This window comes from Triturus cristatus, chromosome 1_1 (assembly GCF_964204655.1).
Source record: "Triturus cristatus chromosome 1_1, aTriCri1.1, whole genome shotgun sequence".
NCBI lineage: Eukaryota > Metazoa > Chordata > Amphibia > Caudata > Salamandridae > Triturus > Triturus cristatus.
Genome location: NC_140579.1, coordinates 1167589097 through 1167613331, shown reverse-complemented (window position 1 = coordinate 1167613331; position 24235 = coordinate 1167589097). Strand labels below are relative to the sequence as shown.

At 43.6% G+C, this 24235-nt stretch overlaps 1 protein-coding gene across 1 annotated transcript in view; it reads right to left on the bottom strand.

Annotated features, from left to right (window-relative positions):
* Nucleotides 1-24235, bottom strand: part of LOC146871801 (uncharacterized) — a gene marked incomplete at its 5' end in the record, with an annotated part of 718460 nt that overhangs the window by 313383 nt on the left and 380842 nt on the right. Inside the window, one exon of the mRNA XM_085651438.1 lies at nucleotides 15956-16056. The remainder of the gene's footprint in view (nucleotides 1-15955; nucleotides 16057-24235) is intronic.

Below are 24235 nucleotides of genomic sequence, written 5' to 3'. Positions count from 1 at the left end.
ACATCAGATTTTTTAATCATGCTACATGACTCGAAATTTGGAAATTATCACAATTGGAAGCTGCTGCACGATTAAGACAAACTGATCAAGATGATTTGGATAAAGTGCTTGCTGCTATTGATAATAGTATTAATATGCTGTCTTCTCGTATTTATAATTTGAATAACATTGTGTCATCTGTTATTGATATTATGCAAGTTGACATGTCAACGTATCATGGGCAAAGCCAGCTTAGAACTACTATGCAGTCTAGTTGGACGCTTCAAACCATTAAAAATGGGCGCGTACCCTGGCCCTAGTTAAACTCTGGTAACTTATTTTTGGCCTTTAATTTAACACACAAACAACACATGGTAAAAAAAGATGACACTTATACAATGCTGCATTTAGAGAAGTTAGTACAGCTCCCATTTACTATAGCCAAAACCCTTTCAACTGTATGGTTGAAACAAGGCTTTATATCTTTACCATCTTCAACATTTCTATTCACAACTTGCATGAAACATTTTCCTGTTGGTAGATAAGAACTAGGAGGCAGCTTCATTTATGAACTATGGTCATTCCCATTACGTATCATTGTGAACATGCCAATAAAGAAGTTTTCCTTACTGTAGATTAATGTGACTCTTGGGTAGGACATTTGCTTGTTTGCAAGCACGTGACCATCCACGATGCATGCAATGCGTCAATGGTGAATTTGGCCTCCTATCTAAAAGAAATGCTAGCCCCTGCAATACTCCCACTCATTAACATCCTCTCAAATGGAAGTCGTTTAATGCTTAGTTGATCAGGACTGCTGTAGAATGAGAGCTGGGATCCCCTACATTTGTCAGTTTCCCAGCTTGTCACCGGTTGCAATAATGTACAGTTTCCTCCTACGCAAGGAGTTGTAGATAGCTTGCTGTGTCCTTCCATTCCCGATTTGAAGGCAGATTTCAACAAGCTAGGCAGACTCAAAGCACTATTGTTTCAAAAAGAAGTGGCATTGACATCTTGTGGAAATTTGCTTTTTAATGAGCACACTTAGGGGTCACCCTTCTCTGTCCACTGGTCTGTAGACCAACAAAATAGAGATTGGCACTGAAGCTGGAATTCAAATAGGTTTATTAATCACTCATGAGTGGGACTACGTCCACACAGCACTCTTAGTACATTGAATACACAGACCATGGTGCTTATACACAGAGTTTGTTGCAGAGTAAGCATGTAGTTACAAATAGAAGGTACAAGCCTACACAGGAATAGTTACAACCAGACATGGGCAGATGGGTAATCACTTAGTCAGCAAAGTGGGAGGGAGAACAGAACTGCTTACAAGAGCACAAATGATTGACAGTTACATCTTTAGCCAGGTGCATTCCAGCAGCTACAGGCCTTTCCTCAGCACCAATACATCGCTTTGACTCAGTACAGAAGGAGTTAACTAAAGCTGATGACACAAGCAGAATAGAAGAGCAAGCAACAGTGAAGACGGAATAATTACATAGCTAACAAAATGAATGCCACAGCCAAGATGGCTTTAGCTTATGCTAACGGAAATTATTTCAGATTTCCACAGACGACCCTTTTAGCATATGCTGAAGACATCTTCCTATGCTTTTGAAGGAATACGAAAAATATCATTAACGTCAATCTGCATCATTTCATTAATTTTTTGATCACTTGCTAGTCGGGCATTTACATTGTTAACATTCTGTTTAGTCGGTATACATGAGGTGCAAGTAGACACACAAAAGGAACAAAGCATTGCGCAGCATTGAATACATAGGCAAGTAAAACGAATCGCAAAAATTGTACACAGGGCTGATAAAAGTTTCCAGCCCCATACAGTAAACATGTTCCATAGCCATCCAGTCCATGTCTCTGAATCCTGGTGGATTTTAGTGGCTATTTTGTACATCTTGGAAATTGCATCAAAAACAGAAGGGGCGTGTTCAGGGATATAAACGCAGCAGCTACTCCCGATGATGCAACATGCACCACCATGGTCTGCGAGGATGACATCAAAAACCATCCTATTTTGGAGGTCCACAATTCTCACAATTTGAAGTTCCTCTGTGATGTTACCAAGCGCCATTGTGTCTGATTGGTTACAGCCTCCACAACTCGTGTCAAGCGTCTGATCTTTCGACTGTTTAAGGCCACCCCAACAAAGAAGAATAGTCCCAAATTAAAGTCAATACACTGCTGTAGTGCAGTATCAGTTAGATCCACCGCATCATTATTTATTGTCCTCTTGAATCAGCTCTTAGAAGTGTCATTATACAGTTTATAGTCTTTATGGTAGGGTGCAGGTGCCAAAAACATAGGTGGAAGCAAAAAAGGACACGTAGCAAGTTCCAGACCACCCACTAGGGAGGTGGTAATAACCTTTACGTTCGCAAATGAAATAGGTGTTGTGTGAGGACAAAAAACTACTATTGTTCATTCCAGTAATATTCAACACTGAAGTACAGTCACTTTTTCCCACAGGAATATTGCCAATACTGCTCACGCAGAGATCCGCTCAAGCTCTAGTAACAGTGATAACAGGAGGCCCATTACCCTTGATGGTTCGAGTGTTAGGGAAAACAGTTTGTGGAGGAATTTCCTCGACAATACTCCTCCATTTCCCATACAGTTTCTTTAACTTGTAGATCTCTTCCTCATCAGGGTAACAGATTTTATTCAACTGAGCGTTAAGTCTTCCTACATCAAAGTCAGTAATATTAGCGATATGAGAAGCCCACAATAGTGCAAACCAGGCTCTGCAGAAGCCATTATGTGAAAACGGCAAAGGAATAAAAGGTGTTCCTCCCTTTTTCTGATGAGCTGGCATCATTCCACATACCCAGCAGTTGGTAATGTTCGTAGCATTGTGTGTATGGTGCAACATCTGAATGAAAGTGTTATTGAGGTAGGACATTATGTGCTTCTGATCATGATAAGGAAGAGTAAAGTAGTTGTGTTCAATAGGGACAGGAGTAGTAGCAGTCAGTAGATTTCGGACAGGAGCTACTTCCTCCACAATCCATGTTACTATGGCAACAATAACAATAGTCAAAGTAAGTCCAGTAGCAATTATTGTTCTTTTGCTTCAAACTCTTGCAACAATTGGTTTCTTCTCCTTAGGCATATTCATTTCGTCGACAAACAACAAAACAGATGGTGCCCCAAGGTCCTGGGCAGGCATTGATTTCTTCACGAACATTGAGATGTATAGTCACTAAAAGGCTACCCCCCTTTGAAGTTAGTCTTTAACCATCCAGGACAATGGCTCAAACAGTCTTTTTCAGCAACAAAGTGTCTTTCTTCCTAGGTCGCAGCTGATATCGGGATGTACCAGGAATCGTGTGGTCCGGGAAGACTTCCTCAGATCCTTCAGGTGATGTGGCTTGTCCTTTCTCGGTGACCAGGATATCGCGGTGATCTGCTAACGCAGCTGGGCTCACTAGGTCTTGCAACACTTTGACAGTGTGTCGCATGGACCCAGTTTTTCCGGTTCGTCACTCGAACTGCAGTCCTGGTAGCCAATAGTACCTGCTCTGGTCCTCGCCACCTCGGTGCTAGGGAGCTGGTTCTCTGGAAGTACTTTATAACCACGTAATCCCTAGGGCGCAAACAGTGGCCCTCACCTTGTGACCTGTCTGGAAGAGTCTCCCGAACCTGTTGATAAATACAAGACAAACTGTAAGTCAATTGAGACAAATAGTCATTCATCAATACATAGGGTACATCATGTATAGGGCGTGGCTTAGGAATTCCCCCAAATATTCATTGGCCTTCCTAAAACCACCTTATACGGTGTGAGGCCAGATCGTGTATGTGGTATCGATCTAATGGATAGCAATGCTAAGGGCAATACATCAGCCCATTTCAAAGATGTGGAAGCCTGTATCTTAGCCAATTTCAATTTCAGAGTGGAGTTGTAACGTTCCACTAGTCCTGCTGATTGTGGGTGAAAAGCAGCATGAAACTTCTGCTCAATTCCCAACCCTTTCATGAGATACTCAACAACTTGCCAATAAAATGGGGTCCGTTGTCACACCACAAAATTCGACAAATGCCGAATCAGGGAAAACACTCCTTTAGGAGCACCTTTGCTGTAGTAAGAGCTGTATTATCTTTTGTAGCGTATGCCTCCACCCATTTACTAAAGGCACAAACCACTACCAAGACATACTTCAGGTTGTTACAGCGCTCAAGCTAGATGTAATCAGTTTGCAGGACCTCAAAAGGTGCAGTAGCTATTGCAAACCCTCCTATTGCAGTTCGTGTTCCCTTTCCAGGATTATACTGGAGACAGATCAGACAGGACTGGACTATTTTCTTAGCCATACCGACAATCTCTGGATGATCCCAAACTTGCATAAGTTGCTTTGCTATTGAGGATGCTCCAACATGTGCCGGCCCATGTGCCATGTGAATCATAGGGTGTAAATAGGCTGTGGGTAACTTCCATTTTGTCATTTCTTTATTCCTCCAACAGCACTCATCATCCAATGCTCCCTAATTGGACCATTGGTCTAATTCATCAACAGGGGCAGAATGTTGCATGTCCAGCACCTCTTGCCTGGCATCATGCCAATGTTCAGCCTGTGATTTAACTACATACATAGATGTTGTACTGGGCTGCATTGCAGTCTCTCGAGCTGTGTAATCCGCAAAGGCATTGCCTGCTCCCATTTTATCAGTCACTTTCTTGTGTGCGCTATATTTAACAATCGCCACTTTCTTAGGATAGGTCAAGGCAGTAAGGAGATTATGTATTAATTCCCCATGCACTATTTGTGTCCCATATGAAGTAAGAAAGCCTCTTTCTTTCCAAAGCTGCCCGAAATTATGAGCCACGCTGAAGGCGTATTGGCTATCAGTGTAAATGTTAACAAGCAACTCTGTACTAAGCTCACATGCACTTGTCAGTGCTATCAACTCAGCTGCTTGAGCTGACTTCTGTGGGATACGAACTGTCTCAACTACTGCCTGAAGTGTTGTAATTGCATAAGCAGCAGATGTAGTGCCATCAGGCAACTTCAGGCAAGAACCATCAACCTATAGTTCTCCATCAAGATTAGAGAGAGGTGTATCTTGCAGGTCAACACGACCCTTTGTTTGTTCTTCAGTAAGGGATATACAGTCATGTAACTCTTGTGACTGAGACTGAGTAGCTAGAAGTGGCAATAATGTAGCAGATTCAAAGTCAAACATCTTTTCAACGTGATATGAGGGGCCAAAAGTGTCAATTCATATCCTATCAAGCGGGCACTAGTCAGATGCGGTGTCTTTGGTTGATTTAGCAAGGCATCGACTGAATGAGGTACTAACACAAACAATCTATGTTACAAGACTATACCCTCACTCTGACGTATGGACACAGCTGCTGCCGCTACTACTCGAAAACAACCAGGCAGCGCACGGGCAACTGGATCAAGGACAGCTGATAAATATGCACAAGGACTTTGTTTATCACTGTGTGTCTGTGTTAAAACCGAGAGGGCACACCCTTCCCTCTCGTGTATATAGAGTGTAAAAGTCTTAGTGTAGTCTGGAGTTCCTAATACTGGTGCAGAACAAAGAGCTTGACGTAGCTGTTGGAAAGCATTCTGGCATTCAGTAGTCCATGGGAGAGGCATCGGAGTGTCTTTAGTCAAAAGGGCCAACAAGGGTTTAATAATGTACGAAAAGCTAGGGATCCACTGTCTACAGAAGGAAGTAAGGCAAATCAATGCACGGACGTCCTTCTGAGTACGGGGCACAGGAGTATCTAAAATGGTCTGAATGCGATCTGGTGTGAGTGCACGTCCCTCCTCAGACAGGAGGAGACCTAAATTGGTAACCTGCTGTCTACAATATTGCAAATTCTTCCGGGAGACTTTGTGATGATGAGAGGCAAGAAATGATAATAATGACAGTGTTCCTTCTTTACACTGTTCAGGGGTATCGGCAGCCAATCCAGATGTCATCGACATATTGAATAAGAGCCACCCCTTTTGGTACAGGAAAGGAATCGAGCTGCCTTTTCAATGCCTGGCTATAAATGCTAGGACTCTCTGTATACCCTTGTGGAGCTCTACAGAATCTGAATGATCTATTATTCAAAGTAAAGCCAAACAAATAACGGCTGTCAGGATGAATAGGTATTGAGAAAAATGCATTTTTCAAATCTATGACACTAAATGTAGTGGCAGTAGGAGGAACCATAGTAAGGAGTGTCGTAATGTCAGAGACTACCGGGTATTGGGGCACTACAATTTGGTTAACCTCTCGTAAATCAATAATGAACCTTTAAATCTTAGTATCCGTGGCTCTTTTCAAAATAGGAAGGATAGGGCTATTACAAATGTTATAAGGGACTTCTTCCACAACCCCCACCTTGATCAAATCCTGAACAATGTGCGTCAATGCTTCTTCGCCTTCCCGAGATATTTTATATTGGGGCAGTCGAGGCAATGAAGCACCTTCCTTCACTTGAATATCCACTGGTGGAATAACCATTTGTCCCACATCAGTATCTGATGTAGCTCATAAGGTACTAGGTAACAATGCCAGAGCAATATCTTCTTTAATGAGACAAGACCTCTCAACCATTGGATAGTTATCATTAAAGATAACACGCATACCTTCTGGGGAACAACGTATTGTAGCACGAAAATATTTGAGTATATCGATACCTACAACGTTATCCGGCGTGTTAGAGGAAAGCAAAAATGGACACACTGCAGTGAATTTATCAAGACTAAATGCAAGTGGCTGTGACAGTGGGCTAGATGTAGGTGTCCCATCGAATCCTATCGATGTTATCATTGAGCCAGACAGGGGAGCCCTAGGAACCAATGTTTTAGACAGAGCTTTACGAGTAGCTCCTGTATCAACCAGAAACCGATCAGTAGAGCCCAAGACATTTGCAACAACATAAGGACCTTTCTGATCTACTGGGACCTCAACCGGTTCCTTACCCCATCCTAGGCATTCCTATGCATAGTCAGAATCTGCAAGACCAGTGACCGAATAATCAGACATTTGATATTGATTTTGTATGTCAAAAGTATTAGAATAATTTGTTCTGTGTTCAACTGCCTCAAATCTGGTACGATTTCCTATTCCTCCCCTATTTCCTGAATTCCCTGGGTGTCCTCTCATACTTCCTCTACCCTGTTGATCCTGCTGACCTCGCAAAAGGGGGCACTTAGAACGCCAATGTCCAATCTCTTTACAATAAGCACACTGATCAGAAGACAAAATTGATCGAGAGAAAGGGGGTACACCAGGGGTATATATTGCACGTCTGCCTCTACCACCACCTCTGAATGGTGGATCATATACTTGAGCCAACATAATTTTCGTTTTTACCTTCTTTACCCTCTTATCCTCTTTGCCTTTTGCTTACAATTCCTGACGCTCATAATACTGGGCCATAGTCAAAAGGGAGACTGGGGAAGACGTAGTCCACGAACTCTCGCTGGCATTTAGGCGACTAGCTATTTCTGGCAACATGTTAGCGACAAATTTGGCTACGAACAGATGCTTACCCGTGTCATCTGTCAAGGACTGTCCCCTAAAGTCATGGAATGTCTCTTCAAATTGTGTAAAGAAATCAGAAACGGACTCATCCGCTTTCCGTTTACAAGACGCTAATGTTGTCCAATCTATTTTCTTAGCGGGTATGAGAGTTTTCAACTTAATTACAATAGCTTTGGGAAGATCTAATATCTCCTGTTGAGGCTACTGTGCAGGCTCTCTAGCCGCATCTATTTCTTCTAAATGCACCCAAGTATCGCCATATGCTACATTATCATCTATTTTCCGAATAGTTCTCCACATATCAGGGGACAAAATTAGTCCAAAAAACATATCGATATCTGGCAAAGTCATAGTGCAGGAGCGAATGACTCCTACTTCTTCATAGAAAGCGACAGGATTTTTCCACGGATCAGGCAAAGCGGCTTTAGGAGCCATAACATCTGCTCTACTCCAAGGAGTATAGACCCAATTATAGACAAAATATCCCTTTGCATCATCTGAATCTTTATAGGCACTTGTTCCCGCACCCTTCGGAGTAACATACAAAGGCGCAGCTTCACGCATTGGTTTCACAGTAATCACAGTATCACAAGGGTTATTGTCTGTCCCCAAAACGTCATCTTTTTGCACTGTGGTCTGAACTGTTTGTGCAGTTTTAACTTTACTAGCTGATTTTTGCTCTGCTTTTAAACATAGTGTATCATGTCTTAATTTAACTACTTGCCTAATTAGATCAGGTATATTTGACAAAAGGAAAGTTCCATCATTTAATTGTTTATAATCCGAATTAATATCATTGGGCTCTAAGTTTTTAGAAACGTTTCTAAAACTAAGTATTACCTCCCAGGTAAACTTCTCTGCAAAATATAACTGCTCTAAATCCTTCCACTGCTGAACCAGCACTACAAGGTCTGAAGCAGAAGTAGTCCCATGAGCATCTTTGCGAGCAGTGGATCGGATAGTGGCTTTTTCGTCAGTAGCCAAAGTAGAGCGAGTCTGCCACCCATCTTGCTTATCTAAGTCTTTATCGTCTGAAGAAAAATGTTCTCCTTCAGAAAGATCATTCTCAGGGGCAGAGGGAAATTTATACAGGGGTGGAGGTCGATCTAACAAAATGGAGTCATCCTGAGGTTTATTAAGTATGGGATAAATGAGGCACCTAATAGAGTACTGGCCAGTTATCTCTAAATGACCCTCCCTTTCCTCTTTTTCTTTTATTGCCTTCATCTCTTTATTTTTTAATTCCAATGCTTTTTGATATATCGTTTTTCGCTGTTCTTTTTCTGCTACAGCTTCTTCTTTCCTCACTCTCTCTTGCACTTCTTTCTCCCACATTTGTACACAATCAAACATATCTTATCGACTTTTCTCTTGAATAAACACTGCTCTACATATTCAATCTTTATAAAGTCAAATGACCCATTTACAGGCCATCGTAAATCAGGATCCTTTTTCGTATATTTGTTCCACAGTGTACTATACATTATGGAAGAAATACTGTATTTAATAAACATATGTCTATTAGGTGTCCTCTCTGGGGGAGCCGGCTGACTTCTTTCTAAATCCATATTGGTACCACCAAGACAGCAACAACCTATGGAGTATGCTGGAAACAAGCATGCTACGAAGTTTTTGTAAAACATTGCTTTTCCAAAATATTCAAAAGTAGAGAAAAATCTCCGCATTACCTGCCTTTATCTTTTGCAAAAAATAAATCAAACAAACAAAACCAGAATCTTGGCCAAACAAACAAGAGTGCAGACTCAGCGACCTTACCAAACAAGAGTCTCCAACCTCCAACTACCAATCTCTTGGTCGACCTAATGGTCACTGCAAAAATAACACCAAAGGATACCTCAGTCGGGACCGGCCAACACCTGGAGGGTCAAATCGAGAAAACCAGAAAAATCACTTTGGCTACAAAGACAAGGAGCTCCTCATGCAGGACGTCTCCTCAGCAATATTCCACTATTCCGTCAAGACCACTCCTTCGGACGGCCATGTCCTCGATGAGGCCCCACGTATCCGGCACCAACTGTGGAAATGTGCTTTTTAATGAGCACACCGGTGCAGGGGTCACCCTTCTCTGTCCACTGGTCTGTAGACCAACAAAATAGAGATTGGCACTGAAGCTGGAATTCAAATAGGTTTATTAATCACTCATGAGTGGGACTACGTCCACACAGCACTCTCAAGTGCTGCCTGAGGTAGTACATTGAATACACAGACCATGGTGCTTATATACAGAGTTTGTTGCACAGTAAGCATGTAGTTACAAATAGAAGGTACAAGCCTACACAGGAATAAATACAGCCACATGGGCAGATGGGTAATCACTTAGTCAGCAAAGTGGGAGGGAGAACAGACTGCTTACGACAGTACAAATGATTGACAGTTACATCTTTAGCCAGGTGCATTCCAGCAGCTACAGGCCTTTTCTCAGCACCAATACATTGCTTTGACTCAGTACAGAATGAGTTAACTAAAGCTGATGACACAAGCAGAATAGACGAGCAAGCAACAGTGAAGACGGAAGAATGACATAGCTAACAAAATGGATGCCACAACCAAGATGGCTTCAGCTTATGCTAACGGAAATTATTTCGGATTTCCACAATCTGCTCAAGAAACTTTCATATTACAGGATGCAAGGACATACAGTGAGATACAGTCCAATTAAACACTAACCTCCCATTACATTTTGGCAAATTAATGCACTGTATTTTTAAAGTATCTAATATGGCAGGCCTTGCCCATTTTGTTTTTTTTGTTTTTTTAAAGCTGTCGGTTCTGGCTTAGTCAGTTCACTGCAAACCATCTTTGGAGTAATATCGGCTTTTATCCCTTCTCTTTTCTCCAGAGTATTCGGGAGCACTCCTGCTTCTGTATTCCTTATTTGCGGCATTTTGGCCCTATTTTTATTCCTCCGCAATGGATGTTTCGTTTGCAAGCCCACTGGACCTACCACCGCTCTATTTGTGCCACAAGCGCATTCTATGATTTTTAGGAATCCACATTCTCCAGGAAATGGATCTTGAATGGTCGTTGTCGCTCTGGTTTGCCTCCGTGCAGCCCATTTTTCACTGCCTTTGGTGCCCCTTTGAATGGGCACTAGGGCAAGTGAGACACTATTAGCTAGTCAAATTTGGGACCATAGGTGCTGATGTGGTGTGCTGAAGTGGTAAGCTGAGCATTTGATCTGGTACCAAGTGCAAGATTATGGGCAGTTTTGGAGGAGATGGGGATGCTTCTTGATATATTATCTCTGGTTATTAGGTTGCATGAGAATAACTTTGCCCAGATCCGGTAGGGCTCACAGGGGCAAGTAACAGATAAAATTCCTGTATTAAAGGGTGTTCGGCAGGGCTGCGTACTGGCCCCTATCTTAATTCTCTCTATGTGTTAATGGGTTGGTTCATCACCTCTCGTTAGTAGAGGCCAAAGCACCCGTTCTGGCAAAAGGAAAGATACCGCTGCCATTATTTGTGGACGATACATTTTTAATCTTTATAACGCCGGGTGGGTCACAAAAATTATTAGCTAGCTTTGATGACGTTTACATGCAGCGCGGCCTAGAGATAAATACTGCGGAAACAACGTTTATGGCATTCAATCACTCCAAGAAATTTAAAGGGAAGTTATCCCTCGGCAGTGACGTATCAGAGCAGGTGGATTAGTTTACTATTTTAGGCATCAAACTTGTACCTAATCTATCCTGGGGTCAGCACATTGATATGGCAACCATAAAACATAGGCAGAGAATTTGAGTCATTTTAAAAGAACACCGGGCTTCAAACACCAGGCCGGTTGCACCCGCTCTAAGAATCAATGAAGCAAAAGCCCTGGGGGCCGTTATATATGGCATTGAGTTATGGGGATCAGGCAATATCATAGACCTCAAAATCTGAAAACAAATTTATAAGAGAACTGGTCTGACTCCAACTTGTACCCCCCTGTATCCCTTATTTGTTAGACCTGGGCATGAAAATGGTCTCCCAGAAATTGCTTCTGCAACCTTTTTTATATTGGCGTAGGCATCGGACCACACCAGAACTGAGCCATTATGCAGCTGCTTTAGAGGAATTAATTAAGCTGGATAAAGCCAACAACGTCCCCAAGCTGACCTCACTGAGGCGACTTTTGAAGGGAATCGGCCTTGGTGACCTGGGCCTGTGCCCAGAGGTGGACAAGCTTCCTTCAAAAGATATACTGAAAACGCATTATTGGTCCCACGTTCTTCAGCCGGAAGAGCGGGTGATGGGGGAGGGTGCATCACTGATGCGTGACTTCTTAAATTTCAAGTCCACAACCGCTCTAGAGTTGTATTGAGACCTAATCACTGTTCCTCTTCCTCTTGGTAGGAAGCTTTACACCAGTTTAGAGTGGGCACACTCCCTGTTAAAACGTGTACTATAAAAAGAAAAAAGTTAATCTTGTGAAGAGTACCCATGCTGCGAAGGACACAAGGAAACTGTCCAGCATGTGCTGTTTGCATGCCCAGCATACACTAGGTTACGATCCTTTTGGATTGCACCAGTGTGTAGCTGGGCACACCATGCTGTACAATTGCCTTAAGAATATTAAGTTCTGACACATCTACATTGTATGTATGTGCTACTGCAAAATTTCTGGGGTTGATGTGGACCATCATTGCTGCCAAGGGACCTACTGATGCTTAATGTTTAATAAATTGATTTTTATTAGGATTTTTTTAAACATTTATGTAGTTGTGGTAATCTTAACCTTGGTTGTGAGTAGCTGAGTACTGATATATTCGATAATTCCATGTGCTCAAAAATGATAAGCTATTTATTTTTTTATGGTACTCACTTTTATGGCTTAAGCCAGTGGGTCTCAAGCAGTGCGCAGTGGCTCCCTGGTGCGCCATCACAACTAGCCAGGGGACCCGCACACCAAGCACTTTAATGTTGAAGGGTTTGTTGGCTTCAGTTAAACTAATTTGACTTAAACGCATGATGTAGGTGATTTGTAAGTGACATGCCGAAAGCTGGAAACGTAGTGCTTAATTGATGGCATATCGAGGGAGATGTCCTCCATATTTCACTGGATCCCCACATTCCAATATTCCCAAAGTAAGCTAAACACGCCTGATTTATTTTGTTAGACTCGTTCATAGTTTAGTTTTTTTCCAAATGCATTTTACACCAATGCAAGCTATCAGGAAAGTTAAGTTGCCCTGTCTCTCAAGCACACTAAGGGGCCGATAACGAGTCTGGCGGTCAATAGGACCGCCATACTTGTGGGGCCGTGGCGGCGGTTGACGCCCGACTGCTCTATTATGATTAGGGTGGCGGCCTGCCATTGCCCCACCACAGCTGCCAGGGAACAACTGTTCCCTGGCGGTGTTGTGGCGGTCAGGAGACCGCAATATGCTTGGAACACCACCGCGGTCCCACCAAGCATATTACGAGTTTCTTCTCCGCCGGTGGAGTCATGGAGGTTCCTACTCCATGAACATTGTGGCGGAGAAGAAGCAAAGGGAGTCCTGCAAGGCCCCCTGTGCCTCCTCCGCATGGGGATGCATTCAGGGGGGCACAACATGTGCTCCCATGTGTGCATGCGCTCCAGTTTCCGCACGGCATGGACTTCTCACTCCATGCTGTGCAGGAACTTTTTGGGGCGTTCCCATTGCCGTGCCCATTTTATGAGGCAGTGCTGTGGGAATGCCAGAAACCAGCCTGCCAGACAGGAGGAAACTCCTAATCTGGCAAGCGGTCTGACCACGGCTTTGGCGGTGCGACGATGGAGCGGACCCAGGGCCACACCGTCAAAGTCGTAATCAGGCCCTCAGTGTCCTTAAACCATAGGTACTTCCAGTTAACATTTCTTCCAGTACACCCACATTTTCAGACAGGCCTGCTCTCTCCATGAGCAAAGGGAAGTAAAACACCATATATTGCAGGAATTTATTTGGCTTTGATTGAATTGGAGGCAATTTTACGGAGGAGACAGCTAAAATAAAGCAGTGTTTGGTTTAAAAAATAGTGAGTCACCTTGCTGAGACAGGTGTGTTGGCACGTATGACATGGGTAGAAATGGAAGTGCATGTAAATATTCTTCGGGCGCAGAAACACTTTGTAATGTCTAGTACTGTAAGTGAGATAAAAAAAAGTTTGAGAAGTTTGTCTGAAAAAGGCATGGGCAAAGAAGTGTAACTAGGAATATTTCATTAGAGCGTCTGCCTTAGTAATACGAAATACTCTGCATATATGATTATAATATCTTCACCAGCTTCATCCCAATTATTTTCAGGGAGAAAAATGGAAGTACTCGCGAGGCTGGGCTTACATTCCCCCCTCGCCCCCCACCCCCAAAAAAGTAACAGTGAGGAGCCACATACATAGGTCTAGGGAGCCGGGGGTCGAAAAAGTTTGGGAACCAATGGCATAGGCAGTGATAAATCATACCTAGGGCAAATATTACTTGCAGCAAATCATCTCATATTGGCAGCATGGAATCAAATGGATCAGTCAGTACTGCTTGAATGGTATCATAAACTGTGGAATATGGTAGCCATGACTAGAATGAACAAAGCGCATAGACTATTAAGGCCGATCAATTACCATCTGACAGAGACTGTCAAAACAGAGATGTGGCCCATACAGCTTTGGGTGTTGAATCTAGATTGGCAAAATATGCAAACACATAGGGGTGGTAGAAGAAGAGAGCTCAGGGGTGCAGTCTGAATTTCCTTTTACTTTAGAAATGTTAAATTATGCAGCATGTATCATCCAGCTTATACTGTGTAAAAAGGAGTTCCCCCCAGGAAATGTTGAAGAATGCGGTAACCGATAATGTATGCTGCCTGTTAGGTTGTGTCTTACTGTCCAATAAAATGTGAGAAGTTTAAAACTAGATTTCACAGAATAAGGACCAACCTAATCAATTGGTCGGCAAAGAGTAACCAATATTAGGTGCAGATAATGATTCACTCATTATACCTAATCGCAAAAACCCATCTTTGACTGTCTGACTTAGGTTAATGATTTTCCACATAATTCAACACTTAAGAGTCCATCATATACAATACATGTTTGAAGGAGAATTACTTTGCATTGGTGGGTGAAGGATCGGAAGTAACAACTCAAGGGGCTTTTTCATCAGAAAGGTGGGACAAATCCTTTCTCTGCATTCTCATTTCCACAAGAACTGATAACTCGGATATAAAAATACAAACAACCATACCAAGCCTGTCACGAGGAGCCCACCTCTGGTACAGAAATTTGTTATTTTAACCAACAACAGGGCCAGGCATTTGAATCTGAAGAGGTGTAGCCCTGATTTCCTATTTTGACATAAATCGTGGAAACATCTCCCAATCAATGTAAATTCCACCCACCCATTGCATTTAGTAGATTGTCTGTTGTCTTGATCCAGAACTCTTTACCATACAGATAAAATCTACACCACCTTTCCCACACCTGGGGCACTCAGTTGAAATCATATATTTTTATGCAGAGCTTGAGATTCTGTATGAACAATATGAAACTGGGTATTTTGAATTGGGTGTTTCTTGAAACCTGCCTCACAGAACTAAGGACACTGCTCCAATCATCACACACAGAGCAGCATCAAAGTCTTCCACCAACTCCTCCTCAAATAGCACAGGTCATTTTTTTGTCCAGTCAGTTAACATCCATTAGAGGAAGGTGAAGTCTCCTTGCACCACATACCAGATTTATTACATAACACATACCATGGAACTCCTGTGGATCTATTATATTCCACACTAGCTACTCTAGTAGCATGTTTGATTCACCACTGATGGCAATTCATGTTTACGATGAGTTATTTCAACAGGATACCCAGAATGTTTTTTAAAATCTTTGCATTTGACATCTTTTTAAAGGTATAATGTTTTAGAACTTTCAGTGTTAACTCATGAGATACTTATACAATAAATATGTAGGTTACGAGGTGTAATGTCTTTTTTACATTTACAATCAAGGACCTTCCAACATAATGTAGCACTTGAAAGACTAGATTTATCAGTAAAAAGTGCAAATGTTCAAAGCAAAAAATGCAATGAGAAACAATGTTGTCAAAATAAAGTGTTCAGTCCAAGCCCCCTAATGGACACATGAACATGTTCAACTGACTCGAATAGCAAGAGAGCTTAGAGCAAGATGGCTAGCAAGAGAGCTTAGAACACTCTCCAATTAAACATATGCAGGCCACAAGTTTGAAACTTGGCAAAGCCAACTCAGCTTTCTCTCCTTCTGGGGTGAGTAAACCATGTACCATTAAAGTGGGTAATAATAACCATGATTATTTACAACTGCAGAAGTGAAGTAAGAACCACTATAATAAAGTAATTTTCGGTTATTCACCGAAGAAGATGCAGAGCTTAAGCTCTGCATCTTCTTCACTAGTAACTGAGAAACATTTCAAATAAGTACAGAATCAAGATGAGAGACTTCAGAGCAAAACGTACCCAGAGGAGGCATTGCCAAGGGCCGATTCTTTGGGCTTCACAAACTTCTGATAATTGTGGATTCCTCTGTAAATCTTGTCATCATCCTTTCCTCTCAGCTCCTAGAGCAACAGGAGAGAGTAGTAGGTCAGGAATGGAAGAGACCCAGCAATAGATAGACCACAGTATATGCTCCTCTGCAGATAACTGTTTTCAGGATCACTGCTTTCAATCATAGTTGTGTCTGGCCAGACAAGTAGAGGGAGAAACTTCTGCCAGAGACATATACAAAATAAACCTTTCCATCATTCCCTAAAGCAACAGCATCCATAATTAGAATGTGATCCGGTACTAAGCGATGTGACCGACTAAATGAAAGAGCACATCATCCACACCATTTTGAAACTCTTTAGTTATTGCACTGGATATTCTATAATATTGGATGTCCATGCTTTTTCCATTTTCAAGTAAACAACCACAAGAGCAACCTCTACTCTGCCAACCCTAACAACTGCCATCCCCTGGAGACATACATTCTCAGGGGCAACACAATAAGGATCAATGGCATAGCAGGCTGTTTAAAAGGGAGTGACAATCTTCGTATTTTCTGCTTATGCTCCCCTCACTGCATTTCATAAAGTCTCATTTATAAACGTATACTGCATTTAATATTGCTTACATATGTAAAATGTATCTAATTTGCTTTATTATAGTTTGATAGAGCATCAACTATGATATTATATTTAGCCACGTAATTTATGATGCCTTATAGAATTAAGTGAATGTGCAACAAGATCCATATGTTATTTCTTGCATCTAATATAATTCATTGTTAAGCTTGCCTTTTTCAAAATAATTCAAACAAGTGTATTGAAGCCTGTACAGGCACGTATTAAGCAGAGTGGAAAATCTTTGACTTCCATGAGAAATTGTTTTGTGAAAATAGAGCTAAATTTACGAAGAATTCGAATTCTCTAGGTGAGAGAAAACCTTTATCTTTTGCTTTTGTAGTTACTTCTGAAAAATGTCATTGAAAACATTGACCACCCATGTCTACCAATTTTGATGAATCCCCTTCTATTAACTATAACAGTTTACCCCCCATTTTCTATGTCATGATCAAACCCAAGTATTCTGGTTTAGGGATCGAAACATCATCGACACGCTTAAAGTAACTAACAAACAAACAAACAATGGACTTTTTGAAATTAAAGTGTTGAATATTTCGGGAATCCTATACTGTTGTTTGTTACTACGATACTAGCCATTATTTATCTTTTGGATTTTGGATTTGTCTTGTGATGGCTTTGACACTGGGGGCACACTGCACTGGGTATTAATTTGCTCATGTGCTATGTATGTACTATATTGACACTTTTATATATAAATTATTGTCACCATTGGATTGGGTGATCATGTGTTTATCTATTGGCATGAAGCGCATGAGGCTATTTAGCCTCCTAATTAATAACAAGTTCTAGCAAATGACTGCAATGAGAACCGTTGTTGCCTTTATTTTTCACTGTGGCATCCAGGCAGTAATACTGGGTAAATGTATGCCTGTTTCTCCATGGAGGGGATCTACAGATGTCTCGTAAGGATACTCCAACAAACAGCGCAGTAGAGGTAGATATATCTGTTGTGGAGTGTGCTCTGACTTTTTCGTCCAGAGGACGTCGAGACTTATGGTGGCAAAAGACTATAGCCAATGAAATCCATCGAGCTATACAGTGTCTCAATAGTGCATGTTCTTTCCTAGGAGGTCGATAACCTATCAGAAGTTCGTCCGTTTTTCTAAACAGTTTAGTTCTGTCAATATAAAATTTTAATTTAACCTCAAGAGTATGAAGTGCTCTTTCCACCGCATTAGTAAGATCTCAGAAAAAATACTTTAGGTCTATTGGTTCCTTCCGGTGAAAGTCTGATGAGGCTTTAGGGATTAAACCAGGGTTAGTTCTCAAAACAACGCTGTCATCCCAGAATTGCATGTATGTTTCCTTAAAAATGACAGCTTGAATCTCATGAATTCACCTGGCGGAGTTTAGTGCCAATAATAAAGCCATTTTTTCAAGATAGGTGTTTGAGATCTGCCTTGTGAATTGGTTCGAACAGGCCTTTCATCTACTCAGAGAAGACTGTATTTAGTTGCCAAGATACTAGTATTTTTTCATCATTTTCCCCACCACCCATCAGCACAGAAAGTGACCTCACTGGATCCTCCATCATCCACCTGCACAGGACGTTATATCACTGAATTTCCATCATCTATCTGGACAGGAAGTGACATTACAGGGTTTCCAGCCTGTAGGAGAGTAGGATCTGCACTTATGTTGCCCCCACTTTTTTTCTGATCTTAACACTGGTTTCTGGCTATAGTCTGGCTGGGTCCCTGCTAATCAGGGCCCCAGTCTCCCTGTTCTCTCTAAACAACTTGGAGTGCATATTAGATGCACTAGTGATTGGATACTGTGGTACCTTATGAGCCCCTAGTATATGGTACCTTAGGTACCAAGGGCATAGGTACTTCACAGGCCTACCAGGGGCTGAAGCATGTATTATGCCACCCCTGGGAAGCAGACTAAATCTGACACCACAGGCCAGCTACTGCGGCCTGGGTGAGGTAGTGTTAGCACTCCTCACTAAGGTATAGGTTCCTATATCTCACCATACACACACATGTAAACCTATCAGTCACCCCTAAGGCAGGCCCTATCAATCCTGAGGGCAGGGTGCTTGGTTTACAATGTGAGGGGGTGCCTCTGCATGAGCAGGGCCCCTCTGCAGTTGGCAGAGTCTATTCTCTGTGGCTGTTTGTGGATGCGGTTAAACCATATACTCTTAAGTGCATTGTAACCTAGCGGTAAATGCAACTTTGGAATGACTGCATCAAAACATGTTGTGTTTGGTGTTAAGCAACTTGGAATCATACCCCCACAGCAGTAACTGGTGTGGGAATATGATCCCACCCTTCTAGAGGGGACGACATGTACCTACTGTGGAAACACGGTAGAAATCTGAAAGAGCCCTGGCATCACAAAATGGATGCCACCAGCACAGACACTGGGCTGCCCTCCTGCTGTTGACTGAAACTCGCAGTGGAGGAGGCCCAACAATAGCCATCCTGTCACAGGTGAGGTGTCACCACCTTCCAGACCGGGTTTAGTGTATTGGGGCTGGGTGGGTGGACTCCTAGAGTGCTTTGAAGTCCTGCACTGGGGGAGCAGTAGGCTCCTCTGTGCATATGCCAGCTCAAACCGGTTCAGGGGCTACCTGCCCCTGCTCTGGCGAAAAACTGGACAAAGTGAAGTGGGTGTAACCACCCACTCCCCTGACCCTCCCAGAGGAGTGGTCATAGAGCTAGTCCCTCCCTTTCTTTTAGTATAAGTTAGGGAACCCTTGACATTGCAAGTTAGATATCCCTGGACGACGCTCTACAAGAAGAATCCTGGCCCTTCGATGTTCCACTACCTTTGGAAGACTGAAGAATCTCCCTTGAAGTCAAGGAGTGACTCTCCTGCTTGGCAGGCACCAAAAACTTGAATCAACGGTCGCAAACTTTCCCGCTCCCGCCGGAGTCCGAAGTCCCTGCAGTCCCAGAAGTGGATTTCCTGACTTCTCGATGGCCACTGTGAGTCCCCAGTAGACCTGAGGCAAGTGGACCCCACGAGTGACGAGAAACAGCAATACCCGGGTAACGTGTACTATTGTTGAGTGCAACCCTTTCACGACGTTCTATGAACTTGTGCATTGGACCACATGTGGTCCGAGCCTCCAGCAGGATTTCCCTAAAAAATCAGAGGCCTACCTTGTCCCGAGTGACTATGGGCTCCTGTGAAGCAAATACTCATGAGGCGTCTTTGCGATCCCTTGCCGGCTGGCTTGTGGGTCTCCTGAAGACTCTCATCAAACCAAAGGGCTCCCCTAGTTGCTCCAGGCCTGCCCTGACTTACCCTTTCTGGATGAGTCCCTCAGACCTTGCTGGTCTGCATTGCTGACTTTCTTCAACTTCCATGAGACTTGCTGTTGCCAAGGCTTGTAGGCTCCAATCCGGTTGCCGACACCTCAGTAAGCTGCAGACTTTGTGGGTCACTCCGAATCCAGCTCCTGGTGATCATCGACGCCTCCTGGACCTCATGGCTGAAGAGTCAAAACACCCTTGATCACCTGAAATAACCCGACTTCCGTGGGCCTCCATCTTCCTAGCCCCGGGTCACTGGCAAGTGACTGTGAACACTGTCCCTTCTGCTTTCAGGTCTTCTTCATCTTGAATCCAACCTTGGATTCCACCGGACACTTCTCCAGTCTTCACAAGCAGCAAAACTTCTTCGGCTTCCATAGAAAACGACGACACGACACGACACCAAAAGACACCTATGCACCCGGCTTCCCTGGGTGAGGTAACTCGTGCACTCCGGTGCTCCTGTGGGTGTTGGCCCTCGAACTACATACCTTGTAAGTGGTTTGCTTGTAGACTCTCTAGAAGTACCCTTAAACTTTAAAAATCCAACCGAGACTTGTTCCATTGAAATCAATAGAGAACTCGCGGCTGTTTTCTCACACTGCACGCGTCTCCAGTGGGTCCTTTACTTACCTGCCTTGGGTGGATTAGTGAAGCCCCAGCGATTCTACAGGCCCTAGGCCTTGTCCCCTTGCAAGTCGACTTTCCTAAACCTCTTTTTTAGTATATGGTCTGGTATGCCCCTAGGGCCCCAGCCATATTTGTGCTTAACTTATTGTGAACCGTTGATATTTGCATATGTTCCTGACTTCTAATCTCATAAAGAGATTAGTAGAGTGTGTCTAGTAATAAATAGTTATATATTTAATATATATACCTGTGTGGTGTCCTTTCATTTGGTAATTCAAGAGATTATAAGGTAAAACAAGCTGCTTTACATTCCTCTGAGACTTAGCCTGAAGGCTGCTCTCCACAGCTACCACTAGGATAGCTTTCTTCAAAAGGTTGTCTTAAACCTATCTACCATAAGAGTCGAATTGGACTGGTGCAAGGTGGCCACTATAACTAGTGACCAGCATATGCCAGGCCAACTTCTCACATTGGTGGCAGCGGTGGGATTCCAGCTTGCCAGTCAAGCTTAGTATCAATAAGTTCTACTGAATTTAGAGCTGTTTGTGAAGGGATAGCACACCCTTGCTAAAGCTCAAGCTAGGATCAGTAGGCCACAAACTAGTGTAGGTAGTACAACACTGCACAACACTAGAATGTCCTCAAGGGATGGAGCCAGTGGGTCCACCCAGCGTCAGTATAAGGACATGACCTTTGATTTGAAGGCCATGTGTGTTGCAAGACACCTGAAGCTATGACATAGTCCCTCCACACTAGGTCTGATAGATATGCTGACAGCAGAGGATCTGAGGTTGGCTCTAGGAGCTAACAGATCTGAATCAGGGAGTGGGTCAATTACAGTGTCTGGGTCAGGTGATGAAAATCAAGATGACCAGGACTCTGTGGTTGAAGGGCCAGACCCACATGGGTCTGAAAAGGACAGAGGAATTCTCCCTAAGAGAACTGACAGAGTGGATGAGAGGCCTAGGAGGTCCCTTTCTAGGGACTCTGACCACTCATATTACTCTGGCAGAGAATCTGTCCAGCAGAGGAGCTCATACTTTAATAGAAGAGAGACCTCCACTGAAAGAATGTACAAACTGCTGCAGTATGAGGAAGCAAGATTTTCCCTTAAAGCCAAGCAGTTGACATTAGATAAAGAAGCCTTTGAGCTCCAGAGAGCTTCTAGAAAAGAGGGGTTGGAACCCCCTGGTGGCAGCAACAGTGTCCCTAGAGTCAGAGATTACATTCCAGACCATAGGAACCTGTCTAAGGTTGTTCCTCCCTACCAGAGTGGGGATGGTATCCACAAATGGATAACTGCTATTGGGAGGACCTGTAGAATACAGCAGCCCCCTCAGAAACAGTGGGCAGCAATCTTGTGACCCTCCTTTTCAGATAAAGGTAGAGACAAGCTCCTCACTGTTAGAGAAGAGGATGGTGATGACTATGAAGTCCTGAAAAGTGCATTAATAGATGGGTTTGGCTTAACCACTGAGCAGTACAGGTTGAAGTTCAGAGACACACAGAAAGCACAGAATCAGCACTGGACAGACTTTGTAGATTGTGCAACCAAGGCTCTGGAGGGTCGGCTGGTTGGTAGTAGAGTAACTGATTTTAAGGGATTGTATAATCTTATGATGAGAGAACAGATCCTTAATAATTGCCAAAACCAGTTGTTGCATCAATACCTGGTGGACTCTGATCTGACCGCTCCCCAAGAATTGGGAAAGAAGGCAGACAAATGGGTCAGAACCACGGTGAGACAGAAAACCCAGAACCAAGGGGGTTACACTAAGAAGCAAGATCCTAAAGGCTCTGAGAAAGGTGGGGATAAGTCAAAAGACCAGAAGTCTTCACAAGGGCCCCAACAGTCTGCATCTGGTGGGGATCCACAGTCTACAAAGGGAAAAGGCCAAAACAAGCCCTGGTGCAAATTCTGTAAACAGAAAGGTCACTGTCCAAAGACCAAACCACCACCACTCCTGCCCCTAAGGCAACTGTACCCCCTAGTGCAGCTACTGGTGGAGGTGGTAATCAGAATAAGGGTGTAGTAGGGTTGACCCTGGGTTCTGAAGTGGACTCTGGCCTAGTCAGAGTACCCACTCAGGCATTGCTGGTTTGTGATGGAGACATTGATATGTCCTTCCTAGTGAGCCCCAGTAATCTGGGCAAATACAAACAGCAGCCTGTAATAAATGGCAAACAGGCTTTGGCATTCAGGGACACAGGTGCTAGTGTCACCATGGTGGCAGAGGATCTTGTGGACCCTGGGCAGATCATCCTGGGTGAAATGTACCAGGTTACCAATGCAAGCAATGTCAGGACCAACCATAGTCTGGCAGTTGTGAATTCCTCCTGGGGAGGGGTAACTGGCCTCAAGAAGGTAGTAGTTAGTGCAGACCTCCCTGTCAAAGGTCTATTGGGCAATGATCTAGAGGCTTAAGCCTGGTCTGAAGTATAGTTATGGACTCATGCTGAGATGTTGGGCATACCTGCAGAGGTATTTGCTGTGACCAGGTCACAAGCCAAAATGCATCAAACTGAACCAGCTCTGGATTCTGAAAGTATGGACCAGGTGCTACCCAAGAGGAGGAGCAGTAGGGTTAAGGCAGTGCCTTCCCCTCTGTCTCAGATTCCCCTCCTGAGGGAGGAGAAGCAGATCCTGAAGAAGGAACTGCCTCAGAGGGACTTGAGCCTGATCAGGTTGAGTTCTTGGGGGCAGGGGGACCTTCCAGGGAAGATCTGAGTAAGGAGCAACAGTGCTGCCCCTCTCTTGAACCCCACAGACAGCAGGCTGCTGCTGAGGCTGCTAAGAGTGCTAGTGGGTCCCATAAAGTTTATTGGGATGAGGGACTCCTATATTCTTAGGCTAGAGATCCTACCCCTGGAGCCACCAGGAGGTTTGTAATACCTCAGAAGTTTAGGGGGTTCCTCTTGACCCTAGCACATGACATCCCTTTAGCAGGACACTTGGGCCAAAACAAGACCTGGGACAGGCTTGTTACACATTTTCATTGGCCACACATGTCAGAGGACACAAAGGAGTTTTGTCGCTCCTGTGTCACTTGTCAAGTCTGTGGCAAGTCAGGTGGCAAAGGAAAGGCCCCCCTGATACCACTACCTGTGGTGGGGGTATCCTTTGAAAGGGTAGGGATTGACATTGTTGGTCCCCTTGACCCTCTAACAGAATCTGGGCACAGGTTTATCCTGGTGGTAGTGGATCATGCCACCAGGTACCCAGAAGCAATTCCCCTCAGGACCACCACAGCCCCTGTGGTGGCAAGAGCCCTCATTGGAGTTTTTTCCAGAGTGGGTTTCCCTAAGGAGGTTATATCTGACAGAGGTACAAACTTCATGTCAGGGTATCTAAAAGCAATGTGGAAGGAGTGTGGTGTAAACTACAAGTTCACTACTCCCTATCACTCACAATGCAATAGGTTAGTTGAAAGGTTCAACAAAACCCTAAAGGGAATGATTAAAGGCCTCCCAGAAAAGCTTAGGCGAAAATGGGACCTTTTACTTCCCTGCCTTCTGTTTGCATACAGAGAGGTCCCACAGAAGGGGGTTGGCTACAGCCCTTTTGAAATTCTGTTTGGGCACCCTGTAAGAGGTCCATTATGTTTGGTGAAGGAGGGTTGGGAGTTACCTCCCAAACAGGATGTGATGGACTATGTACTTGGTCTCCACTCCAGGATGGCTGAATACATGAGGAAGGCAACCAAAAACCTGGA